This window comes from Haliaeetus leucocephalus, unplaced genomic scaffold (assembly GCF_000737465.1).
Source record: "Haliaeetus leucocephalus isolate CR32 unplaced genomic scaffold, Haliaeetus_leucocephalus-4.0 Scaffold251, whole genome shotgun sequence".
Lineage (NCBI taxonomy): Eukaryota > Metazoa > Chordata > Aves > Accipitriformes > Accipitridae > Haliaeetus > Haliaeetus leucocephalus.
This window is the reverse complement of record NW_010972687.1, coordinates 9,671,596-9,688,281: the sequence shown is the minus strand read 5'-3', so window position 1 is coordinate 9,688,281 and position 16,686 is coordinate 9,671,596.

The window sequence follows — 16,686 nt, the reverse complement described above, 5'->3', positions numbered from 1 at the left end:
GAGCAGCTCTCAAATAATACTGTTTTATTTGAAAACTGTCCTAACCTTTGTTTCTGGTTTTATTTAAGCAGTTAGTTACCTCTTAGCCTCTGACAAGGAAAATATCAGTTTGGTATTTCTTTTCCACATGTTTATAAGTTTCTTCCCTATATTCCAGAGGCATTCCTGAAGTACGTTCCTTTTACCAAGAGTTGTGTTAATTCTCCTGTAATATATACTGTGTTTGCCTCTGAGTTCATTAATTCCGTGACTTGAAGTAATTTCTTCTGCATTGGCCACAACAAAGAAATGATTAATACCTACAATTCCTCAGTTCTCCTCAAAAGTTTTTTAGAAAATAATACAATAATCACCATCTTCTTTTCTATTGATGCTGAGACAATTTTGAGGAAGAAGTTGCTCAGAGCAGAGGCACTTAGGCCATTCTTTGTTCTGGGATTTTTTGAAGAAACCCACCTGGTCATTGTGGGTTATCTCTGTTCACCTTCACTTAGTTTGCCTATTTATCTCAACTTCTACTTAAACTTCAGTCTGAAATCAATCATCTAATGTGTCTACCTTAAAGAAGAATTTTACTTCCTAAACACATTCAAAGGAAAAACAGATTCAAGAGATCCTTTCTTTTGTACTGCTGTGCCTTTGCATTTGATCAGTCTTTTCAAATCTTAGTTATCCATCAGCTTCTAGGCCAATATCAGCATTCCTGATGATGATATAAACAGGATTATTAACTTTAATAACCTTTGCAATTCAACAAGACAAAAAAGTTTGCATTTTTTGCAATTAGCCTACCAAAGTTAATGTTCTTACCACTTTTCTCATTTGACCACAACTCAAGGTTTTATCAAGACTGCTTTTAATAACCTCTCTTTTCTTGATTCTAGCTATGTTAGATTTTTTTTTTCTAAATACATTCTCTGTTAAGAGTTTGTTTACAACCTCCAGGGTTTCTTTGGCACCTGCAAAGGTTTAATCCTTTTCATTGACTTCCTTCCTCTTGTTTTTTAATGAACTTCTTCACATTCCATAGTTAGTTATATGATATTGCTTGCTGAGATTGCTTGTCACTTTTAAGTCATAATAAGAAGTAGGTTCCAGTGCATAGTTAAAAGTAAGACATCTAGACCAAGATAAATGACATCTGTTTATAATTGGTACTGAAAGTAGAGAGTGAGGTTCATCCTGCCCTAAGAAAACCAACCTTAATTTGACCTGGACATTTTAAGTGAAACAAGTGCCATCTTTCTGCTTCCTCTGTACCTAGGAATAAGTATTTGATATTATCAACTAGTACCTGGACTAGAGGCACTGTGTTAAGCTACTTATCTTAGTACAGACCTAGAAACAAGAAACTAGGAGAGTTCTACCTGAAACTCAATTTTGTTTAGAAAAGAAAAGTTCATTTAATGTTTCTCAATACAGAGGTAAAAGGCCAAACCAATCAATTTAGGAACGTTGGAAATGCCAGCACAATTTGAACTGACAAATGAGTCAGAACATTTAGCGGTCTGTGTGGAATTGTGTTGTCATGAGCTGCAGTGCTGAGTGCCTGAAATAAGTTATTCCAGTATAATAGAAACCAATGGTTTCCTGGGATGCCTCACAACATAGTAAAGGGTAAAAAGTAATTTAGCAGAAAAAATGTGGATCACCACACTAAACCATTATGATAGGTGAACTGATTGTGAACACAACCACCATCTAGAGACAGTAAGATTTATACTTATCACTATAAATCAATTTAATTTTGGTTTTAAATTTTTATGCAACTTTCACTACTAGTATTTGTGTTGGGGTTGGGGATTTTTTTCAGTGTGGTAACTTAAAATTTTTGTAAAGAAAGTTTAGGTCAAGACAGAATTATTGGTAGTTGAAAAGAGTTGAAGACACTTGAATAAGAGGCAAACATTTATATAAAAATATATTATATTATAAATTATATAAAAATAATTATATAAAAATTACGTACATAACAGAACTTGTGATTCAAGGAGCAAAAGTGCATAAGTGGAGCCATCTCTTGGAGTTTAAAAACATGCTTGGGTATCTTTTACCATAATGCCTTGACATGATGTAGCTGCAAAACTTTAGGTTTTGCATAAGTTTGTTTCTTTATATGTTATTTCAAATAATCTCGGGGGGGCGGGGGGGAACAAACTGTAATGTTGTTTTATTGTTGCAGGGAGGGGTGGCCAAATTCCTGTTAAAATGCTTTTAGTAGCAATTAACCCTAAACAGCTGTGAGAGACTGAATTGTTATCTCGAGTTGTATGTCTCAAAGATTGTTTATTGTGAGAGACTGGACTATCATCTCAAGCCATTCCTCTCAAGGATTGTTTGCTGTGAGGAGCCCCTTATCCCAGAGATGACTTGTTTAAGTAGGGCACTCCTCTGTCCAAAAGGATGATTACCAGGCCACTGAGGCATCCAGGGGAGGAGACAAACCGGAGCCAGCAGAGAAAGTGGAGACTACCATTCTCATGGAAACTGTAGTCTTTGAGATAAGATACTGGTTTCTGGTGTTGATCACACAAAGGTCGTGTGATAGACAAAACCTGCAGCGTGTGAACAATGCAAGAACAGTAGGTTGTGCATGCATCATCGAAATATGCCCTGTTAAAAACCATGGAGACAAGCCATGGTGTGCACCAGTCACCGAAGAACTGAAGACTGAGGACAAACGGGACACTGCTGGATCCATGGTGGTGACTATCCTTGCAACTCTAACCTGACTGCTTGCTTGATTTCTGCCTTTTCTTCCATTCTACCCTATCACTACTATTTCCTGCTTTTTATAATAAAAGCTGTTTTGGGTATACAGCATTTGACCTCATTTGTTTCTTAATCTCACTCTTGAGATCATATCAAAACCTTCCTGTACATTGGATCGGGACAACAGCATTCTCAAAATCATGGTTCCTCTACTACTGTCCTCTTAGCAGATTAACAAAATTTGTGAAAAAGAAGCCATTCTTGACAAATCTGTTAAAGCAGATCCAGTGCTGAAATGCTTCCTGAAAATGTTCTTTAGATATATTTCTAAAGCATGTCTTCTCCTCCTGTATTATGTAGCAAGCTGATCACTGCCTGCTGTTTTTCTTAATTCTTATTGCTACATACAGCCTTTGGCATAGGTTAGTTATTGTTTGCATGTTATTATAGTCTATGGTAGTACAGAATACCACAAATTTCTTATATTTTCTTTGTTATGGCAAGACTCAGGTTCGTATACTCCTGCAAGCTGGGTTCAATGACATAATACTGGAACTGATAATAAAAGTATGGGTACAGAACTGCAACATCTTGTGCAGCTTCTTCAAGTTCAACAATACAGTAAATAATACATGTGTTTTTCCTAACAAGGAATGAACTAAGAGAATAATTTAAGTGATTATTGTTGCAACATCCAGTAAACTAAAACACTTAAGCCTATTTATAGTGAAACCTTTATAAGTGTAATTTGTATGAATACTGTTGCAAATTTGTGTAGCCTAGATGTGTAAAGATCTAAAACTTGTTTATATTGCAATGTGCTCTATGCTTCAGACAGAACTGTATATATGTTATATGAAACTTGTTCCAAAGTGACCAGCAACTTCACAGGGAGACTTCCAGATCCCTTCCATCTTCCTCTTTTGCTAGTGATCCTTTCAAAATATTCCTTATCTACCTTTTGTTATACTAAACTTCCAATCCTGGGTTCTCACTAATCACCTAACAGTGCCATTTTAAACACATGACAACGTGTCACATGACCTTAATGATATTTTCTGCATCTCTTTTTTTCTTTTTTTACTTTGTTTGAAGCATGCAATTTTACTAAAAACAACACAGTGTTGATTGATCTTAACAACAGAAAAAAAGTGGTTTAGGGACCATGTAAAAGTAAGGCAAGCATGCTGTATAGTGCACAGTTGTGTTGTTTGCTTTTTTGTTTTACCTTGGAGTAGGAATGAGGGATGTTACTTTCTATTCTAAGTTTAAAATAATAGTATGTCTTTGATTTTAAAATTAATTTACTATGAGTCTATGCATACTGCATACAGTGACATTTAAGTAATATTAGAAGACAAGCTTATTTGCTGCATTGAAATTAAAAATTGAAATATTGCAAGATCTACTAAAACCCCAGAAACTTTCAAACACATTTGAAGAGCTTTATTTGTAGTTACAAAGACTACAAAATGTCCAGTTAGGCTTTTTTTGATAACTGCTTAGATTTCCTTTCTGTGTGACTTTTTGAATATTTACTTCTCAACTAAGTACAAGGACCTTTTCTGTGTTCCTTGCAATTTACATGTTGGTTTTTTTCTTTTGCTAAGGGGAAGGAAAGGAGACAGAAATATAAAAGACCAGAATGTATCTGCTAGAATCATTAAAAGATTTAACTATGGTTTTTATTGAACTGGAAGACCTAATTTATATTTCTAAATTAAATATTTCTTTTTAAATTTTGCATACTCTCCACCTTTCCTGCAGAATGAAAGGAATACTGAAATTATTTCTGTCATTTAAACAACCATCATATGACATGAAGGAAGGAAGCATATTTTTAACCCCCAAATCAATTAATTCAATTTCTAAATCAAAGAATATATTCCAGAAAGCAACTACAGAGCTTGAAAGCTAGATTTATAAATTGGTTTGTGTGGGCTAAATCAGCTACAAATATCTAACTGAATTCCTTTCTCCAAGGAGAGACGTCTCTTAAATTATCTGTCCTTCTTGGCATAACTAGCAAAAAAGGTAGCATGTGGGACTTGACTTACAAGGTAACATGGCAAAATGAATGAGTGTCTCAACAGATTCCTCTGCCATAGTCCAAGGAAGTTTCTGTGTCTTGATAATACGGACCTGAAACCCATTAATACAGGAGAATGCCTTCCCAGTGATTTTTGCTAAGTTACAACATGGTATGTTCTACCTAGTGTGTTGTAAATTTTAGAAGAGAATTCAGAAGCTGATTTGAAAGGGCTCTTTATATTACTAGAGAGTGTATAAAACACCTATTTTCTTTCACTTAAAAATCTTTGTTACCACTGCTTACTCTCAGGTTTTATAAACAATGCGTTTCAAGGTCCAGATAGGCTGTTTTCTATGGTGTGCAACAACAGTCTCTCAAAAGGCAGTATTTGACAGCAGTGAGCAGCAAGACTCAAGGGAAAGTACTTTAAGGGAGATGAAGCATTTGAATCCACAGGCCATCTCAGTATACAGTATGATATTTAGCAAATCTAAATATGTATGCTGCATTTTGCTAGCTTTGGGGCTCTTCTTTTCCTAGGAAGGCTGAAAAGTGCTGGTTCCTGCCCCCTCACGATCAATTGCACACTGCACAGATATTGGAATTTTGTAGCCCTTAATATTTTACAACCTTAAGCAACTGCATGTGGTACAGTAGAAGTAATTGTTCCAGTTATGTCATCAAGATTTGTTTTTATATGACCTTTCTATGCAGTGTTTTCTTAAATGAAACAGCCTGTCAGATTTACTTTGTGTATTCATTTGTGAAAAACAGGGAAATTAGAATTTTCAATGTGATGTATGTTTAACAATTAGAGAGCAAGCAGGCGAGATAGCTAGAAATAAAAGCAGAGGTCTTCAGGAGGATGAATGACTACGAAAGACAGTAATACTGCATGGATAAGGCTACAGTAAAAGTAGAAAGCAGCAATATAAGAAAAGGTGTAGAGAAACAAGTTGAAGAGAAAGTCAGAGAAAACAAGAAAAGAGCTCAAAAAGTAAAATTTGAGCAAGGGAGAGGGTCCAAACACTGGGGATGGGAATATCAAAATTTCCAGCCTTTATGAAAAAGCTGGAAATTAATAATGAACAGTCTGCTATTGACAATGTGTGGACTGGACAACAGGTATTTTCTACCATTTCATTCTGCAATTCTGTGGAAAAACACAGTGATTATACTGACAAGGTAGAATAGAGGAGGGCTATTTGGAAAGTTCTAGTTTAAAGCTCTCAGGAATGAAATTTCTGTGTAAAATAGTTTTACAATATTGATTATAAGAGATGGTAAACTATTTATAAAATAATTTCTTTTTTATTTCAAAACTTTTCATTTTGGAAATGTTTGAAATTTGTTTTTGAATGTTGATGCAGTTGAAATCAAAAAAAGTGAATGAATGTGGGAGAATACAAGACTTGACAAGTTAGTAGCAATAATATCCTTCTCATATTTCATGTTGTATGATAGTGTAGCCAGACATATATTTCTATTCTGTGTGTATATTCTGTGTATATTTAGCTAATGTTTATTACTGACTAAACAACAGATACATAAAATAATCATTATGTTTTCTTGCTTAAAGTGTTTTTCTAAACAGGCAGTACGTGGCCAGGGAAAAAATGTTCTAGTTGATTCTGAAAAGTAATTCTCCTTATTAATTTTAAAATAGAACAAATGTAAAGCACACCAGTATCTTTGAAATCACATTTAAATTTAGAATGTTTATTTTTAAAATATAAAATTAAGTATCTGCTGAGAAATGTTCTTAGATTATTCTTTGTAGCAAACACTAACATCATATATGTTTTTCTTCCAGATCAAGACTGAAACACTTTCCAAAATATATCCCTTTTTTCCCTCGAATACAATACCTGATTTTCAGCCAACTCTTCTAAACTGTAACTGTATTACAGACATATAGGCAGTGGTATGGTATGGACTACATGATTATTTCCTTTTCAGATTTCACTTCTCAAGTAAAATAAATCAATGAGAGCAGAATTCTATGAAAGCAGTTGGAGCGTTTAACCAGGATCTATTTTAACCATCTGCTTCATCATGTAGAGACTGGAAAAAGCCAGGTCAAAAGACAGTGGAATATTGAGAAGATTCATGCCAGCTCTGTACTGGATATTAACTTATTTGATGGGCAATGGAATGCATAGGGTGACACTCACGTAATCTGCTCTGTGCACCAAGATCCTGAAAATCCAGCTACACTTAATGGTTCTGGAGGGAACTTCCAATAGTACAGCACAAAAAATGATGCCAAGAAATGGCCAGGCAAGGTATACTTAGATTCTTTGTGAGAGGTGCAGAAACAGGGAGGATAAAATTCACCAGAATGAAGCCCATGATTACCTATAAGATGCTCCAGCCCATGGGCCTAAGATATCAGCTCTTTGTCTGAAGTCTTAGAACCATCAGTTTGGTGTAACTGGTTAATCATCTCTAGGGTCTGTTCTTGATGTCTTCCAAAATATTAGCCCCAGATTTGCTGCTGACCAGGGCAGTTTTCAACAATAGTTTTACAGACCCTTCTATCCCTCAGATTCATTAGTAGGAAGGCTTGACACTGACCTTTGCGTGAGTATGAAAAATTGATGAATTAAATTCAACAGAAAGCAGAAGGAAAGTGCTATCTCAGAAAAAGATTGTTTGGCTATTTAAATGCTAACATCATCTACAAAAATGTTTGTTCTGGCTTGTCTGTTCCAGTCCTGAGAAAGAAGGATAGAGAAGAGCATTTTAAAGCTTTTTTTTTTTTTCATTCAAATCCTTTCCTAAAAAAATAAATTTCCTTTAATATGAATGATGGAATAGACAGTCTGGGACAATACTAAAGGAATTTGTATGCAGTAACTTTCAGTGCTCAAATCTGGAAAAGTGTCCTTTAATCCCAAACCAATTAAAATAAAATCTCATGTTGACTAATGAAGAGTACAAGAAAAACAAGATTATCCAGTATTAATGCATATAAAGTGGAAGTGATATGACTCGATATACAACATAGGTTCTGCATCTTGAAATATGTTTTCATAATGGTGGCAGAAAACAGACCATGAATTAACTTAAAGTTTCTTTCAATTGATATTTATCTTACTGCTCTCAAACACAGATGACCTAATTAAATGAGCCCTAAATTTTATGTCCCATATCCTGCCTTTTGCATCTCCACTGTATAGGTGGTCTTCTGTGAAGATACTAGATATTTTAGAGGCTGGTTAAAAGCCAAGCTAGCTTTCTGAGTCCGGCTGTTTCAGTTTTATTAAAACATTGCTGTTGTAGTGAGTGGTCACAATGACTTTTGTTGTTGTTTGAAACAAGAAGCAAAGATTGGGAGAATAGAGGAGGTCATCAAATCCCAGATTTGACGCTGCTGGATGATTTTCAGCTGATGAGGGCATTAACACTGTAACTTTCCAGACATTTTTGTTCGACTATAGAGCCATGATGCTGACTTTTCGGGATTTCTGGACTGTACATGCTTTGTAGTTGTAAATAATGTTTTCTGCAAGATATTTCAGTGAATTAAATCTATGGCCTATATATCTAAACAAAGTATTTTTTACTGATATCTCTATGGTTTAATCCCATTCTCAGCTTGACAAAAGTTCACACTCACATGATGAACTTGACGCTTTGCATTAAGATAACATAGCTTTTCATACCCTGCAGTACTACTGAGTATGTGAAGTCTCTAATCTTCAAATAAGAAGGAAAAAGAAAGCATTTTGATTTTCTGCACTTTTAGAGCTGCCAAGTAATATGTTTTATTTTTATACTTAAGCCAGGAATCAGAATTTTCCTTGTTTTTTTTAATCTTAACTTCTACATCATTATATCAGCAGAGAGATGAAGGTGAATGTTAGATTTTTTTCCTCAAACAGATGCCACTGTTTTAATAGGACAGAATTTTAACTACTATCTGTTCCTTCCTTGCCATCACGAAACTACTCTGTGTTGCTGACTTAGTCTTTTGGATCAGATCACTGGAAGGTGACTGCTACCGTGAATTCTTGAATACAGTGATAATATGATGTCACCACTGAGCTGTGGCAGTTTCTGATGCCAATACATTTAGCATATACACCAGCTCTAGCATGTCCTTCCACTTATTGCTCCTCCAGTGAGATGTGAAGCCCAGCAGAGATTTCTGACCATGGTTTCTGACCTGGTTTCAGCTGGGATAGGGTTAATTGTCTTCCTAGTAGCTGGTACAGTGCTATGTTTTGAGTTTGGTATGCGAAGAATATTGATAACACACTGATGTTTTCAGTTGTTGCTAAGTAGTGTTTAGACTGAAGTGAAGGATTTTTCAGCTTCTCATGCCCAGCCAGCGAGAAAGCTGGAGGGGCACAGGAAGTTGGCACAGGACACAGCCAGGGCAGCTGACCCAAAATGTCCAACGGGGTATTCAATACCATGTGCTATCCCATTTAGTATAGGAAGTGGGGAGTGGGGGCGGGGAATTGCCTCTCGGGGACTGGCTGGGTGTTGATCAGCGGGTGGTGAGCAATTGCCCTGCGCATCATTTGTACATTCCAATCCTTTTATTATTGCTGTTGTCATTTTATTAGTGTTATCATTATCATTATTAGTTTCTTCTTTTCTGTTCTATTAAACTGTTCTTATCTCAACCCGGGAGTTTTACTTCTTTTCCTGATTTTCTCCCCCATCCCACTGGGTGGGGGGGAAGTGAGTGAGCGGCTGTGTGGTGCTTAGTTGCTGGCTGGGGTTAAACCACGACAATGTTTTTTCAGAAAGCATTAGTGTATATAAAAGAAAATACATTTTGTTAGCTATGACAGCAACCTGACATGTGTTTTCCTAGCATTTGGCTCTGTCAGCAATTTGGCTCTCTGACAGAACTTTTCCAGTTCTCTGTTCTCTGAGAGACCAGGAACAAGTAAAGCCATAGACACTTGATGCAACACAGTGTCCACAAACATGGATTCTTTCACTCCTTATGATGAGAGCAAGAAATATCTCAGAGGATATTATGCTTCAGGGGCTCATTTTACTGATTGCATGTATCTGCTCAATAAGCCTTTTTTTCCAGACTTGTTCAGATTAAAAGCAGCCATACCTAAGCAATGAATAGGATACAGGTATACCATCTTGTAAAGCCTTGTGTTTCAATTATTTGATGTCCTGAAATTCAAATAAATGTCTTGTTATGCTGTGAACCTCCTCTGTTTTGGCTCCAGTTAACAAAGGAGATATTTTTTTTTCCTATAGACCAATCACTAATGATATAATGAAATCCCAAATTTTGTTCAGTTTTCACAAGTGCTTGTTGTATTTTATGTAGATTATCTTCCTTGGGGTTGTTAACAGATAAGATGGGAAAATATTTGATTTTCCATGAAAACTTTACTGATGGGAGACTACTTTTGTTTGTTGGTTGAATAACCAGTCATTTCCAACCTCTGAGGTGCTTGTTTGCCCCAGCCTGGTTAAATTATCTTGTCTTCCATGGTCTGTATCTTTTCTTCTTTTTAGAAACATCATTCTCTGCAGTATGTACCTAGTTTGGTGCAGGTGCTTTTGCACTGGACAAACAGGAACTCTGTTCTAAACACAAGGATTCAAAGTGCAGGATGCACTCACCAGTGTAACTCACCAGTAAAAGGACTGTGTACTTTAGTTCAGAGATTGGATGTACTTTCAGGAAACTGTGTTTTTCCATCCATTTAACCCAGGCTTGACTTGAGAAGTAAGATCTATTACTGGCTTGCTTATACAATGCTGGCCTGCTTTTCTACTGTTTTAAACAATAATGATATGTGCTTGGTTGTTAGTTTTATGTTTTTAATTTTGAGGTATTTTGATGAATAACAGATTGGTTGCTTTCCTGAAAACAGTGTTGAATTTTGTGAAAGGGCTGTGTAGCATCAGAAGGAAAAAGATAAGAGCACAATGCTAAGTGGCCTCTGTACTGGGATTGTGTGCTGGGAGAAAGTTTTGATACATTTTTCACCTAAAGGGGAATTAATTTGTGCTTGAACAGATCACAAGAAATCTCTGTGTCCCATACAACTAGTTCTCATTTTATCAGACTCACAACTTAAAAGGTGTTATGTGTCAGACTTCTCTAGCTAATGTATATTGTCTTCATATATAGTCAGTCCAGTTTTAAGTAGAGGAAGTACCTGAGCAGTGGAAGTCACTGCAGATTGTGCTGGTAGGTAATGGTGAGAGACTAAAAGACTTCATTCTACAAGGTGCTTGCTTTGACCACTTATGGTAGATGGAGTCAAAGAACCTCCATTTGAAGTGCTGTCATCCCATGGTCATATGAGATCTGCCCCTCACATGGATAGTAAGCTTGGAGCATTTCACTTTATCTTAAGAGGTCACGTTTAGGATGTACATATTTGTACTTGATACTAAGAAAAAACCTCTGTATTTTAGGGATTAAAATGTTCAGACCAAAATGGATTCAATTAAAGGTAAAAAAGGAGAGCACACTCTGCACTGAAATATTATTTACAATGAGAAATATTTTTCATTTCCAATGAGAAATAGCTTTGAAAAGGGAACTCTAAATGAAAGTATTAGACTCTTTAATTTTTTTTTTTTTTTTGAAATGTGTTTTAATTATGTTTCTCAAGTGGTTTTTTAAATACCTTGAATGGAGATGCAAGGAGTTTGCAAATAAAAATGTCTCCTTAAAAGCTACTAACAGAACACCATTTGGGATTTTTTTGCCACTCTTTAATCATATGTAAAGGAAATTAAAGTGCAAAAGTTGTCATCAAGGGCTGTATGAGCCTCACATAATTTATATGTCTTTGTTAGGTAAAGAAGTTCTATGACAGAATTATTTTGGTTGGCACTCAGTAATTAATGAATGACATCTATCCTGTTTTAGAGTATTTTATGAAGCTTGCCACCACGTATAAATGAAAACAGAATTATAACCTTTATATTATTTGTAAATTGAAAAATTTTAATCAAATCAAATTGATTGTTGCTGTTCTATTCCCTTTCCTTCCTCTGGATTAGACTTATTAGGACAGTGTTATGTTACCTTCTTCTATTCCTGGGCTATTTAAGAGGCTTTCTAACAGATTTGGTTGCTAGCAGATGCTTGGCATTCAATTATTCTGGCAAGAGCTAAAATCCTCTAGAGTTCTTAATATATAACTGTAAATATGCATACTGAATTAGACAGCAAATTATGCCTTTACAGTGGAATACCTAAAGATTATTTTAATGTTATCATCAACTTTGTTATTTCTCATTATCAAAATAGTTAGCTGTATATTCTGCTAATAATAGATGACCTAATTTTCTTTTACTAACAGTAGTGAGAATTATATGCAGTCAGCATCTGATTATCAGCAGATAAATATGCTTTGGATGCAGATATCTAAGCCCTCACAATCTCGAACCCATGCGGGTACCTTGGGCAGCCATGTGCTGTGATCCAGGTGCTTGCCAGTTCATATCCATACTAGGTTTGGGGGACCAGCAAATGTCATTGATCTTCACCCCAATCATATCTTCACTTTTATTTTGCCTAGCTTAATTTATGGGTCTGGCTTAATCCATGCTTCTTTTTTCCCCCAGGTTTTCTTCCCTGTGTTCTGGTTAAATAGGAACTGAATGGCCTTTTGTCAAGTTGAGTAAATGTGCATGCATATAAATAAACAACAGTATTGGGTTTGTATGATGGGGTTTTGATAGCGGGGGAAGGGCTTCAGGTGTGAGAAGATGCTAGAAGCTTCCTCGGCTCCAAGCTGGACCTGCCTCTGGCCAAAGCCGAGCTGATTAGTGACGATGGTAGCGCCTCTGGGATAATGTATTTAACAGAGGAAACCTGCAGTGGAGAGAGGAGTGGAATGTGAAAGAAACCCCTCTGCAGACAGTAAGGTCAGTGAAGAGGGAGAGGGAGGAGGTGCAGCAGAGGAGGGGATGCCTCTGCAGCCCGTGGTGAGATGGCAGGCTGTCCCCCTGCAGCCCATGGAGGGGAGCAGGGGAGCAGATGTCCACCTGGAACCCCGGGGAGGACCCGACACCAATGCCAGAGCAGGGGGTATGCCCCCGAAGATGGCCAAGACTCCATGGGAAAGCCCGTGCTGGAGCAGTGTGTGCCTGAAGGACTGCAGCCCACAGAAAGGACCCACGCTGGAGCAGTTTGTGAAGGGCTACAGCCCATGGGAAGGACCCATGTTGAAAAAGTTTATGGAGAACTGTCTCCTGTGGGAGGGAGCACACGCTGGAGCAGAGAAGAGTGTGAGGAGTCCTCCCCCTGAGAAGGAAGGAGCAGCAGAGACAACATGTTATGAACTGACCCCAACCCCCGTTCCCTGTCCCCCTGCGCTGTTAAGGGGGAGGAGGTAAAGACAATCAGGAGTGGAGTTGAGCCTGGGAAGGAGGGAGCGGTGGGGGGAAGGTGTTTTTTAAGATTTGGTTTTATTTCTTATTATCCTACTCTGATTTGATTGGTAATAAATTAATTTTGTTTTTTCTCCAAGTTGAGTCTGGGTTTTGCCTGTGACCATAATTAGTGAGTGATGCCTCCCTGTCCTTGTCTTGACCCATGAGCTTTTCATTATATTTCCTCTTCCCCGTCCCACCAAGGGGGGATGAGTGAATGAGTGGCCTTGTGGTACTTTGCTGCTGACTGGGCTTAAACCACGACAACAAGTAAGCCACAAAATATGCATCAAAAGGCCTCTTTATTTTAAATAATTTAATATGCAGCAAGGTTTTACAGTTCTGTATACAAAACAGAGTCTCGGTTTGCTAATACAACCAGATCTTCAGAGAAAAACTGTATTTTATTTAGAGCCGGCCTAGTAAAAGGCAGTGATACCATTTTGACTTCTGTTGCAGTTTCAGCAACAGAAAATGCTTCAAAGATTAAATAGAAAATTGAGATCCATAGTTTTTAGTTACCTTCTCATATCTGTAGATGGAGTATTGAAGACCTTTTTTTATTACAGGTTCTTTTGTTTTCTTTAACTGGCCTCCCATCTAGAGGGAACATCTTCAAGCTAAAAGTGACAAAGAAATGACACTAATAAAGCAAATGGCTTTCATTTCTGTCCCAAATTAGACTTTTTTTCTCTCTAGATTTCCTTTCTTTTTCTTCTAGTTCAGTTAATGAACTGCTACTTTGTGATAGATTTTAACTTATTTACACAGAGAAAGTGTTGAATAAACACATTTTGGAGGAAAAAGGGCAAAAGCAATAAAGGATAGTCTGAAAATTACAAAAAATAGTGAGTCAATCTTCCATTTGGCTGTTGAATGTTAATCTTTTTATGAAAAAATTCTAGATAAATTTTTCTTTAAAATAGTAAAACTACATTTCAGTACAGTAAGGTTCACATGTATCTACTATACAGTTTTTTGCAATAGGGTGAAACTCTCAGTCAATGCAGTGGAATCATGATAGGGGGTTATGACAGTGCTGTACCAAGTCAGCCCGAGCTCTGTATGGGAATTCCCATGGAACTATTTCATTTTTTAAAAATATTAGTTCTTCTTACAAAAAAAAAAAAAAAAAAAGCAAAGTCAAGAATTTTCTACTGGAGCTAACAGATAGTGGGATCCAATAAATGTATTTTCATAGAGGCTAGATCATTCCTTCAGACCATAAGCTAGGCTGAAGTAGGTGGAGGAAGAGGAGAACTATATTTCTAGACAATTCTCTACATTTTGTCTGCATATTCCTCTGTGACAGCTGGGAGTAAAATACAGTCCTCCTCGTTTCTGCCTCTTCCCCTTTTTCACACCTGTCTCCCAAAGATCTGGTAAACACTGTTTCAGAATTTCAGCTCTCCTCTGTAGTTCATTTTTCTTTTCAGCAGTATGAAGCTGACACTTCTTTAACCTTATTTGGTAAATCTCTTCTCCCTATATTTCTCCCTTTCACTAATAATTCTTTCAGATATGTTTATACAGATAATTTAAATAATTTAAATATAATAATGTGAATACAATTCTATGTAAATTATTAATTTTGTAATCAATGACATAATTATTAGCTTAGACCATAATATCTTATAAGACAAAATATAATGCTATGTATTATAAATAATATTTTAATAAATTAATATTTTTAATTTACATAGAAGTAAAGATAATTTAAATAGCTCCATCAAATATTGTTTATGTCAAAGCTGGGATACTGTGGAGTGACTCTATAGAACTCAAGGGGGAGGGAATCAAGTTTGGCAGGGTCTTGTCCAGATTGCTTCTGGTTATGATTCCTGGAGTACTCTTCCCCCTCAAAACCTCCAGCCTAAGAAAGAACTAGCTGGGACACTCCCAAGCAGGAATGGCAATTTTGGCATTTAGCTGAAAGTGGGTCTATTTCCACCTTTGTTCTTAAAGACTGTTTTATTCATTGATGAAAACTCTGAATGTTGTCCAAACAACTGTCAAAGCCATATCTGCTGACGGATGGACCTTCTCAACAAACCCTTCTCCACCTCTCGTGCCTCACAACATTTTTGTTCCTCTTACATTGTCTGCAGGCTGGGTAGAGATACCTAAGCTACAGTTCCCAAAGAACAAGGTTTAGATCCAGAAGCTGCACAGCCATGTACAAATACAACAGTTAATTATTTCAGTTTCTTGTATATGGGGTTATTATGTGACTGGTAGTATGCAATATAGGCATTCCAGCTTGTACAGGACACCCTCAGGTGTCTCTGCATGGTGCTGCACTGGGGGTGTTGCAGAGACTTAATGCTCAAAAGTAGCTACATGCTTGACCACATGCTTACCCATAAGCACATGGCATCCTTGGGAAGTGTGTACATCATCTGATAGAGGCTTGCAAATCTCTAGCAGTTCATAAGAGATGATATCAAAGTATGTTAATGTACTGTATGTATAACCACTTATCCTTGTCATTTTGATTATTAGGACAATGAAAACATATTGTAGGGATAAATTACTGGCATTGATAGACTGTAAGCAACCTTTCCAGGTCATTGCATTTAATATTTGGCATATGAAATCATGCTGTGTGAGACAGAATAGGTCATATAGGAGATACATGACCAATATGATGATTCCTGCCCTTTATTATAAATAATTATCCTTCAGCACACCAGTGATTGTAATTCTGAAAATCAGTGCCTGCAGACAAAAGCCTCTTACTTGCACATCTCACACCTGTTAAACAGTGGAACATAGTAGCCAGTGTTGCTAGTTTCCAATTCAATATAATGTAACAATTTACAGTGCTGTATTCACAGGAAGTTTGATGAAAAGTTGTCCTTGAGATACTAAGATTTTTCTCAATATATTCGAATAGCCTCTTGATATACTCGTCATTCATTATCCTACATATGAACAAAAATCATGGACATTTCTCTAGTCAGTCTTTGTCAACGTGCTCAGAGTAAATGTTAGTTCTGTATATTTTTGCTGCTTAAAGCACACATATTCTTTTGAAAACAATATAGAATCACAGAATGGATGAGGTTGGCAGGAACCTCTAGAGATCAGCTAGTCCAGGCTCCCTCCTTTCTGCAGGGTCAGCTGCAGCAGGGTTGGCAGGGCTGTGTTCAGTTGGGTTTTTAATATCTCCAAGGATGTTGACTCCACAACCTCTCAGGGAAATCCATGCCAGTGTTTTACCACCCCACAGTAAAGCAGTCTTTTATATGCTTAATTGGATTTACCTGTGTTTCTGTTTGTTCCCATTGCCTGTTCTCCTGTCACACGTGTCCCAATCCAATGTTGGGGAAGGTTTTGATATGATCCCAAGAGTGAGATTAAGACACAAATGAGGTCAAATGCCGTATACCCAAAACAGCTTTTATTATCAAAAGTATCAAAAGTAGAAAATAGTAGCGATAGGGTAGAATGGAAGAAAAAGGCAGAAATTAAGCAAGCAGTCAGGATAGAGTTGCAAGAATAGTCACCGCTATGGAACTAGCGGCGTCCCGTTGGTCTTCAGTCCACAATTCTTC